The 11,688-nt window shown below is 33.8% G+C and overlaps 1 long non-coding RNA gene across 1 annotated transcript; it reads left to right on the top strand.

The window, feature by feature from the left end:
- The first annotated feature begins 785 nt into the window (after positions 1-785).
- Positions 786-6,786, top strand: LOC149782339 (uncharacterized). The gene is made up of 3 exons (XR_016414581.1): positions 786-1,176; positions 6,065-6,096; positions 6,623-6,786. It is a non-coding gene; the product is annotated as an uncharacterized LOC149782339 (long non-coding RNA).
- The last annotated feature ends 4,902 nt before the right edge of the window (positions 6,787-11,688 follow it).

The raw sequence follows: 11,688 nt of genomic DNA on the forward strand, positions 1-11,688 counted from the left end.
GTAAACACAGTGTCATTGACTTAAAACAAGAAAACAATCCTAATATTTATTATTCAGCCAGAAAAAGGTACGCAATGTTTTTTTTACAAAAGTGTCACTGTTTTTAGTAGGGGCAGCTAAGCAATTTTACTTAAACCGATGCATATCATGAAACAGAAAGAAGGTGAAAAAACTAACAATCCACATTAAATATAAATAGATATATTTATGAAATTTGCATAGTGGTATCAACATTATTGTATTTTGTTGTCATAGAATAAAAGCTGGTGGCATAACTTGACTAAAGTTTCTGATGAATGAGTTTTAAAACACCGCATGTATTTATAACAAGGTCGTTATTAAAAGGTTCATCAATGCATGTTCTACTAGATCGGTTTATCAACAATTGACGCTAATACATCATTACAAACCATGTTTGCCTCATACGATTCCTTTATCAATCAAAACCTAAGTTTTCAATCAAATGTTTGATTTTTATTTCAAGTCAAAGACAGACATTAATTACAGTTTCTTTTCAATTCTTCACTTGATATGCTTGTATTAAAAAACTTGAATTATGTGCTTTGGTGTAGTAAAAAGATAGATATGCGTTCATGCTCTATACAGTAGTTAATTTTAACAACACAGTTCAAGGAAAACAAAGGTCTTGTATTAATGTTGGTGATAAACTTGCATCTGATAAATTTAGTTTTCGTTTTCAGCAAGCAAATGACGTTTCCGATTCCAGTTGCAAATGTTGTAAAGGCTGAATGTCATGAACAGTAGGTTGGTTTTCAAATTTATTATATATTCATCTACCTATTACTTGCACGCCTTCGTCTCAGCTGAGTCAATATTGGTGAAAAATATTCTTTGGTGAAAGTAACTGAGATTTAAACATTGGTGAATACAACTTCGTCATTGGTGTAAACAATCCCGGGGTGTTTTCGAACCTCTTGGTGCAGTTAACGCTTGAGTTTTTTCACGATCACGTGCGATGATTGCGAGCTGACCTGGAGTTGAAATTGGTTCATCAGTGTGTCTCCAACAACCAATTCCTGCTTTACCGTTAACAATAATATATGGCAGTTCATTCGTGGGTTTGGTAGCACCGCATTGAAGCAGATATTCAATGGGAAGTCGAGCGAAATTGATATCGTTTCAGCATTTATTGACAGCTGATTTAACGCCCAGTTGGTAAGTTATGCAACCTCATCACCAGGTCAGAAAAAAATACTTCGTTATTAATGACAAACCCAATTTTAAACAAAAACACAGTCACCAAAGACGGTTAAGAAGCCATCTGGATAAACATTGGGTGCTTTGAACTGAAGTTTATCTGATGATGTTGATAATCGCTAGATAATAATTTGAATCATCAATGACCAGCATGTAATAAGACTGGTACAAAATTACTATCACGTTAATAATGTCATTTAACCTCACGTACCTTTATTTACAGTTCTGATAAATAAACATGATTCAGACCCTCGCACCTTTAAGATGTGACTTTTAATCTATCAAAGCAAATTTCAATTATTGTTGGTTAACCATCGGGGCTCGATGAAGTGAATCCTGCGCGTCTCTCCTCTGATATGTCCTAGTGTAGCTGATGAGTCCGATACGAGATGTGCATATCCTGGAGCAACGTGTACACTTGAGACATGGGTTGGTTCTTGATGTTGAGGCATTCTTGAGTTCCCTGGTGTCGGCGACTTTATTTCAGCGGGCATCCTTGAAGATTTTGAACCCATTACTACCAGTTGCACGCCGGTCAGGTCTATCTTTAGCGCAGGACTCGAGGTTGGTTTGTCACAGAGATCAAGCAGCATCTCAGGCTGTCCTTGATATAGTCTTTGAATCTTTTCTTAAGGCGATAAACTTTTATGTGTCCATAAGATAGAGCTCCGTACAAAATCTGACGAGGCATTCGAGACTCCTCCATGCGGATGACATCCGCAGGAGTTGGGCTCTCATGACCATCGCTTCGATACTGGTTAAAACTGCTCTATCCAGCACTTTAATTAATATTCCCTCGCTTATACTCCATGACGTTACTACTTGTGGTGGTGTGGACACATCTGCGATCTATTCATGTACGTATTATTTCATCCCACCAATAACTGTATCAACTTGTTCTTTAATAAACGCAACGCTATCACCAACGTCGCTGATGGCCCCGCTTTCAGTGACCTCAGCCAGTTTCTTTGCAATAGCGCCTTTTGACTTTTCAATTCGGTGTTGAATGTCCACGTCAGGTGCTTGCAAGTTACCAGTTTGATCTTGCAAAATAACAACATCACTCCCAAATTACTCAGTTTATCAATATGTTTCAACTATGTCACTGAAAAAGTATAAGAACTTTCGATGAGTTTTAATAACTCAGTAAAATGCAGTCAACGATATAGATACTGAACTTAACTGCCACATACTATACATTCCAGTAATATGGTAATTTAATGCCATTTCAGGAACCTCAAAAAATCATTGAAATACATATGCATATATATATATATATATATATATATATATATATATATATATATATATATATATATATATATATCACACTAATGTTTTCATATTTGTTAAAAAAAATTGTTCTAACCAAGTAGTGCTTTTTGAATTAGTTCTTCGAAATAATGTATGCATGGTACATGTGACATTCAACAGCTAACTAACGTGACTAGTTCATAACAGTTCAGATCCGATTTCAAACGTATGCGTGCCATGAATCAGTTACTAAAGTCAACCCGAATCATGAAATTGACATTAACTTTCACAGTTCACCAGCTAGACACAGTCGTCTCCCACTAATGAAAGAACATGTTTGTTCGAACCTTGTACTCGAACCAGCAAAGATGTGTATATAGTGTGGCGCTTTAGCTGTCAATCCCACTGTTTTCTTTTGAAAAATTAAATGACAACCATATATTTGGCGTTAAGACTTTATTTGGAAAACATGATGTTGACCACTCTCATACTTTGCTAATTTTGAGTAATACTCCATTACTATTGATGCATCTTCACAGCAGCTAGCAATGGTAAGAATACATAGTAATTTCAGTCCAATCGGGTATTTCCGGCCTTTTCACTAAACTTAATTTTGTTATGTTTCGATGTTAGCAAAGAAGTTCTAACTCGGTGCATCTTAAATCACTTCACCGGTGGCCTAATGTTTAGAGTGTCCTACTCGGATGCGGGAGGTCTCGGGTTCGAACAGCTGTACTAACAGCTGCATCGCTTGGAGCTCAGCATTAAGAGGTTAAGTTTAGGACTGATCGGCCTGGTGTCAGGATAATATGTCTGGGTGGGACATGGTACTAAATGTTTTACACATGATGCCCCAGTGTTATACATCACTATAAAATATCACACTGCAGACATCATAACGATATGACTGTAAAATTGGTAAAGCTACAACAAAAATCCAAAACACGCACACGCAGATTAAATCAAAGTAGCTTCTCTCTCTCTCTCTCTCTGAATTTAAGGCACGTAAGATCAGCTGTTTTGATCAAACCTGCATCGGATGTAACTGGATGATGTATTCACGCAGAGAGCGTATTTAGCCTGGGAAGTATTTCTTCAGCAGCTGCTGCTTCGTAGACCAATGACCACTTTCTTTGTTAATCATGCTCAACTTGCACATTGTAACTTGCTTGTCATGGGGGGATTAAGGATATGACGACTGGTCAGGACCTAAGGAGGCTAAATGGGCAAAAAGGACACTACTCGATTCAAATGTCTTGAGCAAATCTAACTTCCTTGATTGAAATGTATACAGCTTTTATTTTCTTGTTCTTGTTGCTACAGGTATAAGTTCTGTAAGAACAGACAATAAAGCGTTGCTTGGCATGATGGAAAATATTTTATTTTCACATATGAAAATATAACGATATATTTTTCGCATGTTAAAACATGGATGTTAAAAACGAACGAATTATTTCGCATTAATTTTCTGTATTTCGCGCTCGAATAAATAAATATACAGAGATAGTGTATTTTCTTTACTTGCATAAATACCGGGTATATGTCATTGTATGGTACCAAACAATCGTGATATTTTAATGAGTGGACAATGCACGACATAAACATATAGTGGTTGGTGCCACAACATATACTATATAAGGTATTTACACAGGAAAGAAAAACAAATTCCTTATTATATACCAAACTGACTCCAGGACCAAAGCTCGAAGATTTAAACTCATTCTTAGCACATCTCCAATCACCTTTAAGGGAAATTCACATCGCTTTCATTGGCTGATCATATAAATATCAATGAATATAGAGAGCGGCTGGATTAAGAGGACTTAATCTGTGACAGTAACTTATAATTCGGACATTATGCAAGCTATTCAATGATCTATGACAACTAAGCATGTCCATTTCAGTAATGCATCGCAGCAGGTTTATCCATCTTGCCATGGAAGTAAGGAGAAATAGCTTGGAAGAAATAAAATGGCGTCGAGACAGGTTTCTTTTGCAAAATTTAATTTCCGTGTCTGAAAAGTAATGGTGTTTCTATTTATTTGTTCGAACCCAAAACGTTTTTGTTTTAGTTACTGATGTATAACATTTGTCAGGAAATCCAATCAAGGGGAACAGGGAATGATGAGACATCTTGTCTTTCCCAAGCAACAATAAATAAAATGATATATTTATAACTAGTATGGCAAATAGTTGTTTTGTGCGCGATTTGGAAGTTTAATATCTTGCGCTTTCCATGCAACCAGTGGAGTAAGGCGGGGGGGGGGGATTCTTTCCCTTTTGTTATTTAATATATATATATATAGATAGATAGATAGATAGATAGATAGACGAGTTAAATCGTAAGCTCAGTCAGTGTTACGTGGGGTTACGTCTGCCACCAAATGCTTTGTTTCTTAACAATTTAAGTTTTGCTGATGATATGTCATTGATAAGTCCTTCTATCACACGTTTAAGGAAATTATTAAAGATATGTGAACAATACGTATTTGAGAATGATATCATCTATAATACAAAAAAGTCAGTATGCATTGTATTTCAGCCAACTTCTTTCAAATTACCATCTCCTCCCCTTGTATATCTTAATGGCAATGCTCTTACATATGTCAACAGTTATACCTATTTGGGTCATATTTTGAAATCAAATCGGTCGGATAATGAAGATATGATGAGACATTCCCGATTTTTGTGTACTCGAACAAACATGCTTCTACGTAAATTTAAGAATTATTAATTGAATATCAAAATTAGATTATTCAAATCTTATTGCTGCACTATGTATTTTGCTCCTCTGTGGACAAACTTTAGTGAATGTATGAAAAGAAAACTAGTTATTGGTTATAATAATAGTCTTCGTTTTCTGTTAGGTCTTCCTAGGTAGAACAGTGCCTCCAACATGTTTGTCATTTATAATGTATTCAGTTTTGATGAAGTAATGAGAAAGTATGTTTTCTCAATGATGACAAGAATATCTAATAGTAAGAACTGTATATTGAAATCTCTTTGGAATTATGACATTCATTTAAATTCTCATATTATTAAATAGATGGAACAAATTACTCTTTAAATGTACCATTGAATTTCATTCTTAACAATGCATGGCACAATTAATTGTTGTAGATGTATATATATACTTGCATGTTCTTTAATGTTTACAATGTTTTTACTTTATAATTATATTTTAATTTAGCGGTAGGACCTTTGTAATAAAGAATTCTTATAACATGTAAAAATATAAGAATGAAACTTATAAAAATAATATTAATAATGAGGACTTTGTATAGCGCCTAATCGTTTGAAGCTCTAAGCGCTTTACAACATTAAAGAACACATATAACATAAAAATATATGATGATATGATTACAAAAACAAACACGATGAAATTAGAAAACATAAAAAACATGCTGAAAATATTTGAGGTAGGAAATATTATCAAGTTTTTAAGTTTGTTTTTGCAGTCGAAATAAATGAATTACAGGTTTCTATATTCCATATATATATATATATATATATATATGTGTGTGTGTGTGTGTGTGTGTGTGTGTGTGTGTGTGTACTTATATACTGATAAGGAGTCCGTTTGATTTTGCAGGTATGTCGGTGTATTAGAGCTGCATCCATGAAGTAAGGATACAAGTATTGCCCGTATATATAATAAGCATTTTGCTGATTCAAGTTATTGTTGCTTTTGGGAGTTTAATTTAATTTTTCTTTATTATTTTTTTTTACAAATTTTTATGATTTATTGTAGAATGCCTATTTAATTATTGGATACCTGCAATGCAAACTTTCTAAAGATGAGAACATTAAATACAGCTGATTGGCTTACTCTTAAAATTGACATTAAATATCTAAATTATCTTTCACGCATGAATATGTAACAAAATTTAGAATGCTCAACAATGGTTTGTTTTATCATTTTACCTACGCATATCCAAATTAAGGTTCAATATGTTGTTTTACTACTGAAGTGTGCGCATCATATCAATGAGTAAAGAACCAATTAGATAACTAGTGCATAGCAGCAACAGCGCCAACATCATTAACATATGGTTATTTAATTTTCTTTCTTTTCGCAACTTTAATTTAGTTACACCCAAAAAATATTGCCTTCAAGTGCTGATGCATGGATGTATTGTTACACTTGCAGTGCAGTATGTGTTGGAATAGTCCGACAGTGCAAGACTTTAAAAACCTCTGCATCTAACATTGTTCATCCAGCTCATCGGAGATTTTAAACAGATACCGTAACGTTAAGCACATTCCAAGGACACATTTTTATTATGTAAGATGAATAAAAAAAGTATTAGAGAATTGGAATCGCTTATGTATACCCATAGTTTGTATCTTGTGTTATTAATGCATACAAAACATCATAATGATCATAGTAATCATACACTAATAACATATCATCAGTGATCATAGTAATCATACATAGTGATCATAGTAATCATACACCAATAACATCTCATCAGTGATCATAGTAATCATACATAGTGATCATAGTAATCATACACCAATAACATCGCATCAGTGATCACAGTAATCATACATATTGATCACAGTAATCATATACTGATAACATCTCATCCGTCTGATTACTTCTATAAACATGAGAACCGATCAAACAGATTACAACTTATTCATTATTTGGCACCATTCAATTTTTCCAGACGAACATCTTTCCTAATTTATACAGTGATGAAAGCACGTGAAGACTATAAATAAGATGTACAGGATACGCATTACCAAACCATGCTGCATTATTATTAGTCGTTATTCTGTTGGACATTTATATTTGACCGCTCCGGTGGCCTAGTGGTTAGAGCGTCCATCTCGGAAGCGGGAGGTTGAATCGAAAATGGTACTAACAGCTGCCTCGCTTGGCGCTCAGCTTTAATAGGTTAGTGTTAGGACTGGTCGGCCTGGTGTCAGGATAATGTGACTGTGTGGGACATCATGCTACATGTCTGCGGCATGATGCCCTAGTGCTGGACATCACTATAAACTGCCACACTGCAGACACTGTAGCCATATGACTGAAAAATTGTAAAAAAAAGCTACGTTAAAATTCGTAATCACACATACACACAAAGACACACATTTGACGGCTGCTTAGTGCCAGTAAGTAGCTGACTTTTCAGTGGTATTTCATGTCGTAGATTTACTTGGAAAATGAGCACGAAAGATGTTTGTTTCTCTGCAAATATGTATTAGTACTTCTTGGACAGTTTGAAGTATGCTGAAGTGTAAACATCACACAGATATTTATTGTACAAGATAGGTGGAAGTAGATTAAAAATGGTTAATCGGCCCCTTGCATTCTTTCCATATATAGTATTATATTAAAAATGATTATTTGGTGTTATATATCTACTTTTATGGCTGGTTGAGGATTGGAATATGCCTAATTGGTCCGTTAGTGTCTCTTTGAGCAATAGTGCCTGTTAGTAGAAAATGAAGAGAGTAGAATTTTAATTTCATCAATGAACATGATCTTGCACATTCCATCCATCCATCCATCCATCCATCCATACAAACATACATACATACATACATACATACATACATACAGACATACATACATACATACGTACGTACATACATACACACACACATACATACATACATACATGCATACATAGATACATACATACATACATACATACAAAACAGAAAAGAGGGTACTTCTCTGGATGTTTTCCCTCTCAGGTCAACAAGGCGCGTTAATGAGTACCTGGTCTCTTTGAAATAACTGTAGTATGAGAAAAAATGACCTGCCTGGCAGTCATAAATATCAAGAAACGTACATTCTCAAATGCAGTCTCAACGCAAATGAATTCTTACAATTGACTTCAGTCAACAAAAACATGTTTTCTTTCATTTTTGATTGAATCCATAAACAAACAAACAAACTCAATCCAGTCAATTGTCAGTCGATTTCCCACATCAAGGAGCAGGAAACATAATTAAATAAGGGGAGGGACGTAATTCAATCAATATATATAAAATCAACACATATCAGAATCAATTAGAAAGAGACACAAGGCTCCAAAAAGGTGACAGTTTTCGTGTATCATTTGTTATCATTAATTTTAATTTTAAATATAATTGTTTTGTTTTGGATACCTTTAAGCGGTCTTCTTTTTATACTCTTGAAGACATTTTATTATCTGATAGATCAATGATTACTACCAGGCAAATAATTAAGAAAACTATAAATATAATAGCACACTATGAGCACTTGTGGAACTCAGGATACTTCCATGTTAGAAACGAAACCGAAGAGAATGAAACATTTCTAGAAGATTAAACAAAAACAAAAACAGACGCCGGACTAAGACACGCAACAAATCATCCAAGAAGAAATACAATTGGTGCTTTAACAAGCGTACGCTGTCTATTTATTACATCCAACTTGGAGGAAAATACTGCGTCCAACATTTTTTAATGTTTTTGTTTCTCGGCTGATTATTGTATCTCAAGAATTGTCTCCATTTATTGAATATGCTATTCGATTTTGGTCATTGAAAATTAATGAAAATCCAAGCAAAAAGGTGCAAAAATGGATTCAAGTCTATTTTAACTGGCTAGAGGATATTAGAGAAGCAACTTGATATGGGATACGTAAAACTTTAGAAATTAATGCAGTTTCAGGAATGCCTTTATAATGGCACTAACGTATAGTCGATCCTAGCAATGGCCAAGTAGATAACCAAATAGAACTCCGAATTGTTATTATTTAATAACAAGTGATCTAATAGACATCTACCGAAACAATTACAATGTGTGTCTTTGTAAGCCTAAAATGTGTATAATCCATCTTGAGCAATTAAATCATATAACATTACTGCAACGACAGTCCCGGTTTGACATCTAATTAGTCAAGTCAAATAGAGTCATTTGATTTTTAAGAATCCATAAAAACAATTACCAGGGTATAAAACACAAATCAAATATCAGTCAAACCGTAACGATGAAATTCGCAATCCTATCATTAAAGCTAAAAACCAAGTAAAATATATTAAACGTCTTGTTGCTGTAGTTGCTATTAGTCCAAGTGTACGAACATGCAAAGACTGTAACTAGTACGCCAACCAAGTCAAATAACCAGTCTATAGCACGATTAAAAGTTCCTTAGCTATCGATTTCTGATCACCGAGACAAAGATTTTCTGCACCAAATAGGATGTAAGTTGCTCTAAGAGTGGCTAGATGTTCATCCATCAGATAGCATCATGGCCGTTGCCAATTTTCACGAGATGGTTTAGATAAACCTTTTTCTTGAACGAAAAGCAAACTTTATCTGCTCTGTTAATTCACATGTTGATTTTTTTTTTGTAATCTCTTTTGTCCTCTTTTGATTTTGTTATTATTGAAAACATACTTAATAATGTTGTTCTAAACACGGACTATCTCTGGACAAAGAACAATACACTACATGAACTTCCTGTGGAATACTTTCTGGTCAATAGAAAGATAGATCCAACCTTCCATCTTAATACAGCAAACTTCAAACAATGATTGTATTTAATCTTCTACCTACTGAAGACTGCTACCATGGAACCGTATTCACAAATATTAAACCCCATTAATTTAGAACTTTAGGTATTCCAAGTAAAATTTATGATCATTACAAGAGCGGAAATTTGACTTGAGTATCCTTTAATTTATCCATGAATGTTGATTATTTTTGTATTATATAATGTAATGTAATCAATAAAATTGTTTGACCTCGGTGTTTTCCCTCTCCAATTGGGACAGTCAGACCCAGAATCATAACTTGCGACCTAAGACGCAAACAAATAAGTGCTAGAATGAGAAAAATGATTTAAATTTATAAATATTCAACTAATACTTGAATATAAAAGGCAAAGAAAAAGAGTTTAAAATTAATAAAAAGGTAGCCATAAAATTTGTTTGAAGTCTTACAAGTTCGTGTTTCAAATAAACAAACTAATCCAAAATATTACAAAATATAATAAAATGTATTGCTCAAAGAAATTAATAGTGCATTGTTATGTACACTTAATTTGTATTCTGTGACACCTGTTCATAATGACAGGTAGAAATTTGAGCCTAGATGGCTAATGTCCTTTTTTAAAAAAGACTAGCTACTTAGCTAATTCTTTTCTATGATTTTAGATTATGTTTTAAGATCATTATCCCTTAAAGGCAAGCACGTATACGGTTGCTGAGTTCAAGGTCTAGGTTTTAAAAATTAGAAATGTTCTATAAGCAAGATGCTTATAGATGTGATGGGAAATGACGATCATTCTGGTTCAGTTATTTTGTTTTAGCATTATGTATAGTGTTGTTTACACCTGAATAATAATTATTAATGTAACATCTGTCTCGAGCAATTATTCTTTATGTTCTGTTCAGTGAACAGGATTTAGTTTATTTATTTAAATTATAATTTTGAATTTCATGGTGATCTCTGACTTTAGGACTAAATTACCATATTGATAATAGTGTGCATGCATTTAATGACATGTTGGATTATATAATTGTGATACATCAAGACTGTTAGTATATCAAAACTATTCCAGACTACTGGCACATCAGCACAGTATTAACGGTATTCATTAAAAAAAAACAATGGAATTTTTCTCGTTTCAACGTTTATATGCTAACCGATCTTCATCCAAATAAATGATGATCCTCAAAAACTCTCCCATAGGGTTTACTTATGGCTAGTAAATGCTTATCAGTCAAGATTATAAACTGTCCGATTCGGTCAATTTTCCAGCACATGACGGTTATGGTAAAACTATTGTAACGTCTCATTGTCATCTTAGCATCACGTTGCTCGTGGCCTAATCACATCGGTTAGGTATTTCAGTCTATTGGGGAGCTTATGATGTGTACTTATACCTGATATCTAAGAATCCTTATTCACCTTATATCCGCACATTTCAGGATTAAGGCTCTGACAGTCTGTTATAGTGCACTATGTTTGATTAAAAACTGGACATTATAAAGTTTAGGTGGAGAAGCATATTATTGTAAAACTATTATGGAGCTTCTAAATTTTGACAGCTATTTTACAACTCAGATTAAACCCTTGTGGTAAAATTCATACATAACTGATTAAAAAATGAACTTGGACTACGCCTTTAGAGGTGGCGAAGTATTTTTGTTACTGGGTCACTTGGTAATAAAGCTGAATGGTATTTTGGTATACAAAAAAAATTTCTCGAGATCTATTGAATCG

Source organism: Sinohyriopsis cumingii, chromosome 15 (genome assembly GCF_028554795.1).
Source record: "Sinohyriopsis cumingii isolate HCF-2022 chromosome 15, ASM2855479v2, whole genome shotgun sequence".
NCBI lineage: Eukaryota > Metazoa > Mollusca > Bivalvia > Unionida > Unionidae > Sinohyriopsis > Sinohyriopsis cumingii.